We start from the raw sequence: 11,649 nt of genomic DNA on the forward strand, positions 1-11,649 counted from the left end.
TCTAAAATTAACCAATTATAGCTAAAAAACTAGGTTAGAAGATTTGCCAGTTAAACCTTTTTGAGCCTCCCTGACTCGTGTAAAATCCGTCCAAACCTTTTGCTTCTATATACACAAAAGTAAATAATCACATAATTAGTATTTTATAGCAGTGTCTATAGTAGCAGCTACGCAGTAACTTTATTATTCTTATTTACTTAAAATGGCATTCTCGCATAAAGCCCAAGGCTCACGAATAAACCCCAAAGAATACAGGCAAAACGTTTTAAACTGTGAAGTGTCACGGTGTATGTTTCCAAAGTATTGGTGGTCACGTGTGGGCTTAGGCCCATTGAAATCTGCCTCGAGACGAGAGTCGAGCGGTGTAAATTAATTTCTTCAATAAGAAGAGTGATAAATATAATTAACTTTTGATAAGACTTTCCTAAGTGGTAATATATTGAGAAAAACTAAAAACCTTTTTTTAACTAAGCAAAGCACGCCATATCATATAGCGAGGGAGCAAAATCGGGCTTTAGCACTGGGAATTTCAAATATCACATTCGAAAGAAGCATCTGGAACACTTCAATGATCCTAAATCAACAGAAGGAAGTATTTACTTGATAGTGGTCAACGACAAGTGCCGAGGGAAAGAATTGTACAATGATTTAATCACTTTAAAAACCTGACTTCACGATTGCCTACATGTAGTGGCGTAGCTACGGTATAGAGACGAGTCGGGCCCCCAATTGAATCGGTCTTTTTATACCCGACCTGGCCCTCCCCGAGTCCGGTTCGGAATCCTACCCTTAAGAAGTCATTTTTAAGACTCATTTCCCCTCCGTCAAAACGTGTTCCGTTCCGTCCTCAACCATTAACATAAGTTAATGATACCTCTAAGTAGACAAATAAGCCTTTTCAAGGTGGAATATTTGTCCAGAAAATGTGATGTCAAATGTTGTCTCTCCGATTCCCGCGAAAATGAAAGATTTGAAAAATATCTCGGACCCAGCGCCGCTGTGCGGTCGAGAATGAAACTATATTGGGCTGAGATAAATAAACCAATTGCAAAAAAAACGTTCTTTTGCCTCTGTGGGGGGAACGAATTTTCTAAGGGAATACCGAAATTTATCTCTTTTAGGGAAGTTCAAGCTAGCCTTGCACCAAACGGGATTAAAGAAACGTCAGCTTCGGAAGTTCCAAGTGCATGTTAAGGCTACTTTGATACGCAGTACGGAGAGACATAGGTCGATTTGGACAAGCATATCCGCCATAGGCAGCATAGCCATTTGTCTACTTAGAGGTATCATTAACTTATGCCATTAACCATAGACGAGTGCGGGTGAGACGACGGGTCACGGACCAGACTACGTTTTTACGTAGGGGTAGTAAATCTTCGCTTCACATGAGAAATAAAACTCACCCAATGACTCTCGTAATTAACTTATTGAAAAAGTTTAAGAGCAATTAAATTTCAAAAGTTAAAATTCCCCATACCCCAAAATTATGTCTCTTATCCAAGGACCTACAATTTATTTTTCGCGTCATACTTTTAAATTAGCCAAATCTGGCTGGAACATTTTGCAACTGGCAACTTGAATCGAAAAATGTAAGAATGAGACCTTTTTCTTTATCCGTGGATAATCTTGCAATATCCATAAATAACAATGAAGTAAACATAATTTAATAGATAGTAACTTAAAAAAGGTACAAAACTGTATGTTCAATAGATAAAAAATATGAATAAATAATAAAATAGACTTATCTGATAGATAAGTTATTTTGCAGTTTGGAATTGTTTTTGGTTAAAAAAATTATTTATACGCCACGTTCTTTATACGTAAATACGTATCTGTGGATAACCCCCCCCCCCCCCCCGTAGTCATTTTATCCATTCCTAAAATGTTATGAGCTCTCATCTAAACGAATAAATTGGATACTATCTGTTTCGACAATGGATAAAGCGTTTATCCGTTATTCATTTGTTTGATAATCCAAAGTTAAAGGTAGGTGCACTTTATTCATGGATGCTTATCCAATAAACAAATTATCGAAGTTTATACGGTTTATCTATATTCATCTTGTTCGTAATTCCGAGCACTATTTTCATCTCCCTCTCTATTTTCAGATTCGTGGGATTCAGATGTATCGATTTCGTCGTCACTATCGCTCACGCTGTCTTCGTCATCGTCACTGGCGCTATCTTCGTCATTTTTATTTTCATCTGATTCAACCTCTAGTGCACACCAAAATATATCTTCGGGTGATCCACGCTGCTCGGTTTTCTCACGATCGGTTTTTAATGGGAAGACATTTTCGTCAAATTTCACATCTCGACTGATAAATACTTCGTCAGTTTCTTGGTTCCAGAGTCTATATGCTTTGGCGTGCACGTCGTATCCTATAAATATACAAGGGATACCTTTTGGTGAAAGCTTGCGTTTTCTCTTCTTATTTGCAGCCCACGCTCGACAACCAAATACTTTCAAGTGAGACAGATTCATTATCTTCTTTTTCCATAATTCCAATGGGGTTGCATTTTCATTTGCTATTTTAGGACACCTGTTTCGGATATAAGCCGCTGTGGGAACGGCGTCTGCCCAGAAATGCGTTGGCACACCGGATTCAATCAACATACATCTTGCAGAGTCCAGAAGGGTTTGATTTGCTCTTTCAGCTACACCGTTCTGTTGAGGAGTGCCAGGTATGGTTAGTTGTCTCTCTATACCGTGGTCAATCAACAACTTATCAAAGGAATTACTGATATACTCGCCGCCGTTATCGCTTCTTAACATAATTATTTGTTTATCACGATAGTTTTCTACTCGTCTTTTGTACTGTTCAAACTTTTCTTGGACCGGACTTTTAGTTTTCATCATCTGAACTTCCGTGTATCTCGAATAATCGTCTATAAGTGTTACAAAATATTTATTTCGACGTCGGCTTAATGGGTCCTACTACATCTGAATGGATCAATCGAAGAGGCTCTGTCTCTCTCGATACTTTTCTTAGGAAAAGGTTTACATTTTAGTTTGCTTTTCAGACATGTTTCACAAGTCGAGTGCACCTTTTCGTTGTTTATTTCAATATTTATGACTTCCTTTTGAGATAATTCCTTCACAGCAGCGACGTGTAAATGTCCCAAACGTCTATGCCAGAGATTTTCATTCTTCGTAATCGCTTTATTTACCCGAACCACTGACTTTGAGTTATTGCAGTCTTCGTAAAAATAGTAGAGTCCTTCATTTTTAAAACCCGTCGCGACTATTTCTGTACCTTCTTCAACACAGCTTTATTGTTGACTAGCTTGACACTAAGTCCTTTTTCAGTCATCTGTGGGGCGGAAAGTAAGTTTCCTCCCAAATCAGGTACAAAAAGTGTATTTCGAAGAGTCAATATATTTTCCCCCACATGCGTTGTCCATTGTCATTTCAACGTCGCCTTTTCCACTGGATATTAATGTTCCTCCTCCAGCTACTTCAACGCTTGCCTTTTGCTTATGAAATGTAACGAATTAATTTCGATGTGGAGTCATGTGGTCGGTGGCACCACTGTCTAGTACCCAAATGTCACGACTATCTTTCTTTTCACCATCTAATGTATGTAATGATAGGTGTATCTTGCTACTATTGTCTACATCATATTTAATAATAATAATAATAATAATAATAATTTGTTTATTTATAGACCCTTTGGATACAGTAAATTCTTAACTGGTTCGGCCAAGTCGGAAGACGACTTTTAGCCAGCTTGGCGGAAATACACACAAACAAAGAAAGATGAAAAAAAAAAAAAAAAAGGTGAACAAAGATAAACTTAGTTCTCCAATACAAGTTCTTTTGCTAGTTTTTTAAAAGTAAATAGGTTAATTGTAGAAGGGAGCTTTAGTAAATTCATTAACTTTGGGCCGATACAAAATATAGATTTTAATTTTAATTCAGTGCGTGCGAAAGGGACTTCTAATATGTACAGTTTTCTAGTAAAATATACGGAAAGCCGGCTATAGTTGAATGGGTTATAGATGTAATTATTTATACATTTATATACAGTGATTAAACATTGAAAAGAAAAATTTTTTGAAACAGTTAAAATATTGTTTTGTCGGAAAAGCGGGGCGGTGTGGGATAGTGGAGGTTTATTTTCGATGAGCCGAATAATTCTTTTCTGGAGTACCACTAAGCGGTTTAGGTTTTGGAGCGATGTATTACCCCAAATAGTAATACAAAAGGTAAGGTGGGAATGTACGAAGGCATGATAAAGTTGTTTAGAAGTTTTGACCCCGAAGATATGGCGACAACGGCCTATAAGGTAGATTGCAAAAGCAATTTTTTTCGAAATAATGTTTATATGTGCACTCCATTTAAGATGAGGGTCGTACCAAAGTCCAAGATACTTATAAGATGTAACCTCTTCTAATGGCGTATTGGATATTGTGATTTTTTTGGTATGTTTACGATTTTTATTTACATTCGAGAATATCATATACACTGTTTTGTTGTTGTTGATTTTTAAGAAATTGTCTCGTAGCCAGCGGTCAATTTTGTCGAGGTTATCATTGGTTTCGTCAATTAACTCTTCTAAGTCCGGGCCTCCGAGTAAGTTAAGGGTGTCGTCCGCGTATAACGTGAGGGCGTTTGAAATATTCAGGGCTGTTATATCGTTTATGAAGATATTAAAAAGCAGCGGGGACAGGATAGAGCCCTGGGGAACGCCTTGGGTAATAATTCTCCTGGTAGATAGGTCATTATTAACTTTGGTTTGGCTGACACGATTTGAAATGTATGATTTTACCCACTCATAGGTAGGCCCCCTCACTCCCTTAATATACAACTTAGCCAAAAGTCTCTCGTGATTAACGGTGTCGAAGGCCTTTCTTAGGTCCAGAAACACTCCGATGACGTAATTACTATTTTCCAGGTGGTCGATTATTTCTTTATATACTTTTATTTGTGCTAATTCGACATTCGAGTTTTCAGTAAAGCCAAACTGGTGCTTAGAAATTAATTTGAATTTGTTTGAGAAGTTTAAAAGGCGCGAGTAAAAACATTTGTCGAATATTTTCGCAAAGATACTGAGAAGAGTTATTGGTCTGTAATTGCTCGGGTCATTCTTATCAGAGGCTTTATAAATAGGAATAATAATACCCTGTTTTAGAAGATCTGGGTAGGTGCCTGTGTTGAACGATAAATTAATCAAAAAAAGTAGAGGTTTTAGTAATTGTGGGGCGGTAGACTTTACTATCTTCGCCGCGATGCCATCCCAGCCCGGAGCGGAGTCATTGTCTAGACTAAGTATTATTTGTAAGAGTTCAATGTTGTCTATTTCAAGTAGGACCATTGAATTAAGCGACTGATCCACGGTGTTCAAATTCTCTGTGGCGGCGATATTCAAAGGGTTATCCAAGGTCAGGTTGAAAAAATCGTTGAACGTCTCCGCACTTAAGGTAGTTGGGGGGTTATTTTTGTTTGTTTTCCTGTTTAGTAGATCATTTATTATTTTCCAGGATTTTTTTGGGTTGAGTTTACTGTTGGCTAAAAGTAATTTGTAATAATTCACCCTGGCGTTTCGAATAAGATTGTTGCACCGATTACGGGTCAGTTTATAATTCTTTACATTAGTCTCTGTGGGGTTCCTGCGTGAGATACCTCTAAGTTTATTTCGCTGTTTTATCATATGCTTAATGTCTGGAGTTATCCAGTTATGCGATTTACTTTTTAATACCTCATAATAAGGGAAGTGTTTTTCATATAGATTAGCAAAGATACTGTGAAACTCGAGAAAGGCCATATTTATATCTGTCTTATTAAACATATTGGACCATTTTTCATTGTTTAAAGCCCCTATAAATTGATTTATATTATAATTAGAAAAATTCCTTATACGGATCTTGGGTTTAAGGTTGACTTCATTCTTATATTTAACATGGATCGCGCTATGATCAGCTGGTTTTATGTCTTGCAATATTGTAGCGGTCGTAGCGCAGTTGGAAAAACAGTGGTCTATGAGGGTGGTTTGTCTCGTTGCCTGGGTTACTAATTGTCTTAAACCATAACTTAACGTGAGATCAAGCAAACGTTTACTATTATGTGAGCTTTCTAACAGATTTATGTTGAAGTCGCCAACTAGAATTTTTTTACTCTGTCGGGTGCCCATTTTAAGGATTGCTTTTTCCAGGATAGTAAAAAAATCGTCTCTTATTACACCAGTTCTGTAGATTACGGCTAAATACACATCTTCAAGTTTTATTGTAAATATTTAATTGCACATGCAGCATAGTGCTTTTTAACTGTAACCAACTGAGCTCATTCTTGTTCTCAGATTCCTTTTCATTCTTCTTCCTTTCATTTCCATTTTTATGTGGGCAATCTCGAACTATGTGTCCAAACTCTAGACAATTGTAGCATTTTTTATATCTATAGTCACGTTCATCTTCAGTAGCCAGAGTCTCTATTCTATTTTTAGATGAGTCGTCACGTTCAGAATGCCTCCTTGAATAATCTCGTCCAGAATTTTGGACGTAGCGTCCTCCACTTTGTCCGCGTCCTCTGCCATGTGGATATCGTTTAATTGTTAATGCCTTAACGGTTTCGTTATTCTAATTCTTCGATAATTGAAACCGTCTTTCTTCAATTAGTTTCGCTTTAAGACCGCTCAACGTTAGGTCACCTTTATCAAGCTGAAGGCTACTCGCTACAAATTCAAATTCTTTAGTCAATCCTAGGACGGCGAATCCCGCTTGAACCTTCTCATCAAAGGAAAAACCGGCATGTGTTACTTTATGATAAAGCGCGTTTCGTCTGCTTAAATATGCTCTGATAGTTTCATCTTCATTTTTCATAGTCGACACATACTCTTTCATTAACAATAAACCATGCCAAGTATCGTATTTCGTGTGAATATTCTATAAAGTGTCCCAAATCTCTTCCGAAGTGTCCTAACTAGCAATATCGTCTAAACTATCATCATTAACGATCATGTAAAAAATACCCTTAGCTTTCTGATCTAGAGCCGTTTGTGCAGCTATTGGCGCAGCACCCATGTTCGCTGATACGACACCCCAACATCCTTTCATCTTCAATAATCCTTGCGCTCGCATCGCCCAGTGTCTATAATTGTTCCCGTTTAACTTTTCTATTTTATAATCGTCACCCATGTTTGGCTGTAGAGTTTCTTCAATTCTTCGTCTATAATAATAGAGCAAATATATCACACAACAAATTTGGCTGATTTCAATCACGTTCCGCTGTAATGCTGTTCTTTTTGTTTATATATCTGGTTCATACACGTCTGTGACATCTCTGCAGAATCACTAAGCCTTGTTAACTGTCAAATCTTCTTTCATGGGGTAATTAAAGTTAACAACGCGCAGTGGGAATGTGGCGCGGCCCATAACCTGTTACGGATGTTGGTTGGTAATGAATAGCACGTGTTAAAAGGTAAAATAGAAACTGTTTAATAGGATCATACTACAAAAGATATTTACAACAAGAACAATTATAGACAGCGCCGTTCGTTTTTCCTCCTCGTAACTGCGTAGCACATCCAATAAAAAAATGGTAAAGGTCGGAATTGCGCTCACAGGTGGCGATACCTTGTGGTGGCGGTAAATTTGAATCGCATTTACTCTAATAAAAAGATGGTTCACTCAAGTTACATCAATCAGAAAGAAGTTCAACAACGGTAATGAATATTGCCCTACTACTGAAGATGGCAAGAAGGCAGAAGCAGATGTCCAGTTTTCCATTTAAATCTTTAATTGTATGCCTATTATTTGAGGCACAGAGGTCAAGGCCAGATATCTTGTATCCGGTAATCTCCTTGTCGCGGTTCAGCAGTAACCCTGGCCTTATTCATTGGCAGCGACTTGGTCAGTTGGTAAGGTACCTGATGACTACATCCAGTCATGGTCTTGTCTACGAGAAGCAGCAGATCCAGTACTACGTATCTTCAGCGACAGTGACTGGGCAGCAGATCGGGATACTTGTATATCAAACTGTGGCTTTCATGGGGTCGGCACCATTCTCATGGAGATCCGTTAAGCAGAAGTTCGTTTCATTATCCACTACGGAGGCAGAGTATGTTGCTTTGTCAGAATCAGTTAAAGAACTTTTGTGGTTGTCACCGATAATTAAATAACTCAAAATGTTTGAAGTGAATTTAAGTAAGCCCAGTACATTTTGTGACAATGAATCTGCGATATATTTTGCTAAAAACTCAATCGAAACTCAGAAATCTAACCATACAGACATTCGTTATCATTTCGTTCGTGATGAATTCAATGGCGATTTATTTGATTTATAATTTTTTCAGTGCAAATTTAATATAACAACATTGTTAATAAGAGTAATTTTCTGAATTATTTAACTTTGTTGAATTTAAAATAGATTGTTTTGCTTGGGTTCATGTCTTTCAAGAGTTTATGTATCTTTGGAATCGTTTTAGATATGCCAAAGAAGGCGAAGTGTTGATTATAATATTTAGTCTGTTGCATATTAGTTGAGTAATATAATTAGTCTGTGTTGCTAAGTATATTAGTTAGTCTATGGCATGTTAATAATATTTTTCATTAATAAGTTTAGATATCGTTAGTTTAATATTTATCAGCTGGTGTTACTACTCCGTTGATAAAAACTTGTATTTATGAAAATTGGGGTTATTCAAGTTATTTGTGCTTTTAATGATTTCCAAGTGCTAAGACTTAACCAATTATATGTTAAATTTGGCCTTATTGAAATGTTTAAACATAATAGTATGTATACTTGTAACTATAATACAAAACATGCAAAGGCCATAAATATGATAATACGAAGAGCACAAAATCTATAAAACATTTTGGGACCAAAATTATTTAATTTATTACCTATTGATTTGAAAGCTGAGGGTAAAATGAAAATATTTAAGTATAAAGTTGGCTCCTGGGTAAAAACCAACTACCAAACTATAAAAAATAATATAGGCTGGTAATATAGTTATTGATTTAATCCATTGTCTACGTATTTTATTTTATTAAGATTTATTTTGTTTATATTTATACCTTTTCGCTCGACATTGTGTAAACATCAAATCCCCCTCTACCCACAAGCTTCCATATTTGGAGGGGTCACTTATTCAGTATAAAAAACTTTGTACGTTTAACATTGTTTTTGAATAAAGTATTATTATTATTATAAGATATGAAAGGATTTATTTTTTTGGGGTGGGGGGGGGTTGGTCATGTGACCTTATCTTTGTTGAAGTTTTTCTTTGGTCTGGCAGGCATGTTTTTTCTATCTCATTGGAATGGAAATGTAACCGGCTGAATCGATTTAGCCTCTTAGCTTGGCTAGTTTAGTTTCTTGTAAATAATGTATATAATTGTTTTAACGTGTTATAATCGCTACACGACCTCGTTTTGTTCCAACAGCTCTTTCTGAAATGGTATGGCTCTCTACCTACGTAGGTAGGGTGTCGGCGGGAGGTGCTATAGCATCCAATATCTATCCCACAGCTGTGAGCGAAGTGGGAGCTAGTCGACCCTTTGCTGCGCCTTTTGTCGGGATGAGTGGCTTGCGTCGAGGGTGCGACAGTCAGTAGTGGAGTTCTACTACCCATGACTGTTTTTGTAACCTCTCCGAGCTTGTGGACGCTGGCGTAAGCAGATATGATGAGACCACCGGTGTAGTAGGCCGCCATGATTGCGCTTGGAGCACCGGTATATAAGTTTAATGATACACTGTAATTTCTGTAATAGCCATCGCTGCAAATAATATCACAATTATATATATATATATATATATAATTGTGATATTATTATTATATATATATTTATCCTTTCCTCTGGTGAATAAGGCGTTCCGTCTACTTTTCGTCTTTTTATAACATCATTTTCCCAATCATTGAGATATTTTATTAAGTCTTCTCGTAGTCACTGTAATAATTTTTTACTTTAGATTTCTTATAACTGAAAATTGCATTTACATAAAACATTAATTTTAGCCTATGATCGTTTATGGTCTTGTACGAGTTCAACATTGCGACTGTGATAACCATCTTGCATTCATACAATCGAACCACTTATTGAATGCTCTTATAAACGCTACTGTTTGCACCTGAACTACCCAGAACCTGAGTTACAAACTTGAATTTCATCTTTTGTTGAGATTGGGGGTATACGTGGTTATCTGTCAGCTTATAAACTTTTCTTAAGGTTGACCTACTACGTTCCATTTCATACGATTCTATACTTGTGCCCCAAAACAAATACTGTTCATTTTTAAACATTAATCTGTATTTGCAAACCATCACGACTGCTAAGAAGGCAATTGCGAACTGTTTTCAAAAAATGTACAGGATCGAACACAAAATAAATGAATCTTTCTTCATCCGAAGCGTGCACATTTATACCTTGGTGTTTTGTAAAAACTTTCCTGTTTGTGGAAGCAACGTCCCCGATTACGCCAATGTTTTTAAACCCTTATAATTCTAAAAGAGCAATTGCTCGCCAAACAATAAAGTTGAGCTCATCACCAGTAACTGTATCCGTTGGAAAGTGAGCTATGGAAGCTTTTAGTCTAGTTGACGCTCCTCTAAGCATGAATACCAAAGCAATAGGTTTCTCTTTTTGATCAAAGAGTTTTGAAAAAATCTCCGCAGTTTTATCGTACGGATCCTTAATTTTTGTGTATCCAATTAGATCTCCAGTTTTTTGGTGAATATAAGATCCTCTTTGATTTTCATTTCATCTAGTATTAAAGATAAATATTTTTGCTTGTCTTCCAGAGATTTGAACTTTAGGTCATCAGCTAGCTGAATAACCAACCCTGGGTGAAAATTCGGTTTGCAACATCTGGCGTGTCTTTGTAACGTTCGGTAACTGGTAAATGCAAAATTCCTGAAGTTTCGATTGATTCATACAAATTTTTCGCTAGATTTTATATGAAAAGACACTAGTGAACTACTAACGGATGCCACCTTCTACACTTTTTGTTATTTAACTGGATCCTCTTCAGTTACGTTGCCAAGAAAAGTTTTGGAAAGTCTATGTTGCTGAGCTCATCTTCAGCTTTCTCCTCGAAATTTGTATTGAGAACATCTATAAGCCAACTTTCTGCTTTATTCCCATCTGGTTCACCCTCTTCCGTAATTAATTAACTGATTTTTTTTCTCTTCGGTTCAGCTTCTTCTTCAACTTGATTTCATTATTTTAAGTTTTCGTTAATTCAACTAAAAGTTGAGAATTATTTAGACTTTTAAAGGAGGATATCCTTCTCTTCTCCCTTTTCAGTCTAAAAATTTCGCCACGAAATCGACTACTTAATTTTACACAGTTACCACATCTTTTCATTTGCGATAAAATGCAACACGACTTGTGGCGTATGGAATCAGTTATCCAACAATTAGTAGCTTTTGAGACAGTTTTATCTTTGACAATTTCGTGGTAAATTCTTATCGGGTTCCAGAACACAAATGAAAAGAATCAACTTTCTCTAAAAACTGTGAAAAGTCTCCGTGACTTATTACTTTAGTGGGAATTAAAGGGATAAGAGTTTGCCCTGTTACTGGCTGGTTCAATATTCGTAAGGAAAAGCTAAATTCAGACTAATTCCTACTGATATTAAAGCCCCTCCAGTCTGAAAGTTAGTCTTGAACATGTTAAGTCCACCATGGACTAATTACAATAAAAATTTACC

At 36.5% G+C, this 11,649-nt stretch overlaps 1 long non-coding RNA gene across 2 annotated transcripts; it reads left to right on the forward strand.

Moving 5' to 3' along the window:
* The first annotated feature begins 3,664 nt into the window (after positions 1 to 3,664).
* On the forward strand, positions 3,665 to 5,637 carry LOC149943220 (uncharacterized). 2 transcript variants are annotated; one of them, XR_016481121.1, is made up of 3 exons: positions 3,665 to 4,288; positions 4,346 to 5,423; positions 5,484 to 5,637. It is a non-coding gene; the product is annotated as an uncharacterized LOC149943220 (long non-coding RNA). The 2 variants fall into 2 exon arrangements; XR_016481120.1 differs by having other exon boundaries at positions 4,346 to 4,424; positions 4,494 to 5,637.
* The last annotated feature ends 6,012 nt before the right edge of the window (positions 5,638 to 11,649 follow it).

Source organism: Leiobunum rupestre, chromosome 6, assembly GCF_980474605.1.
Source record: "Leiobunum rupestre chromosome 6, qqLeiRupe1.1.hap1, whole genome shotgun sequence".
Classification (NCBI taxonomy): Eukaryota; Metazoa; Arthropoda; class Arachnida; order Opiliones; family Sclerosomatidae; genus Leiobunum; species Leiobunum rupestre.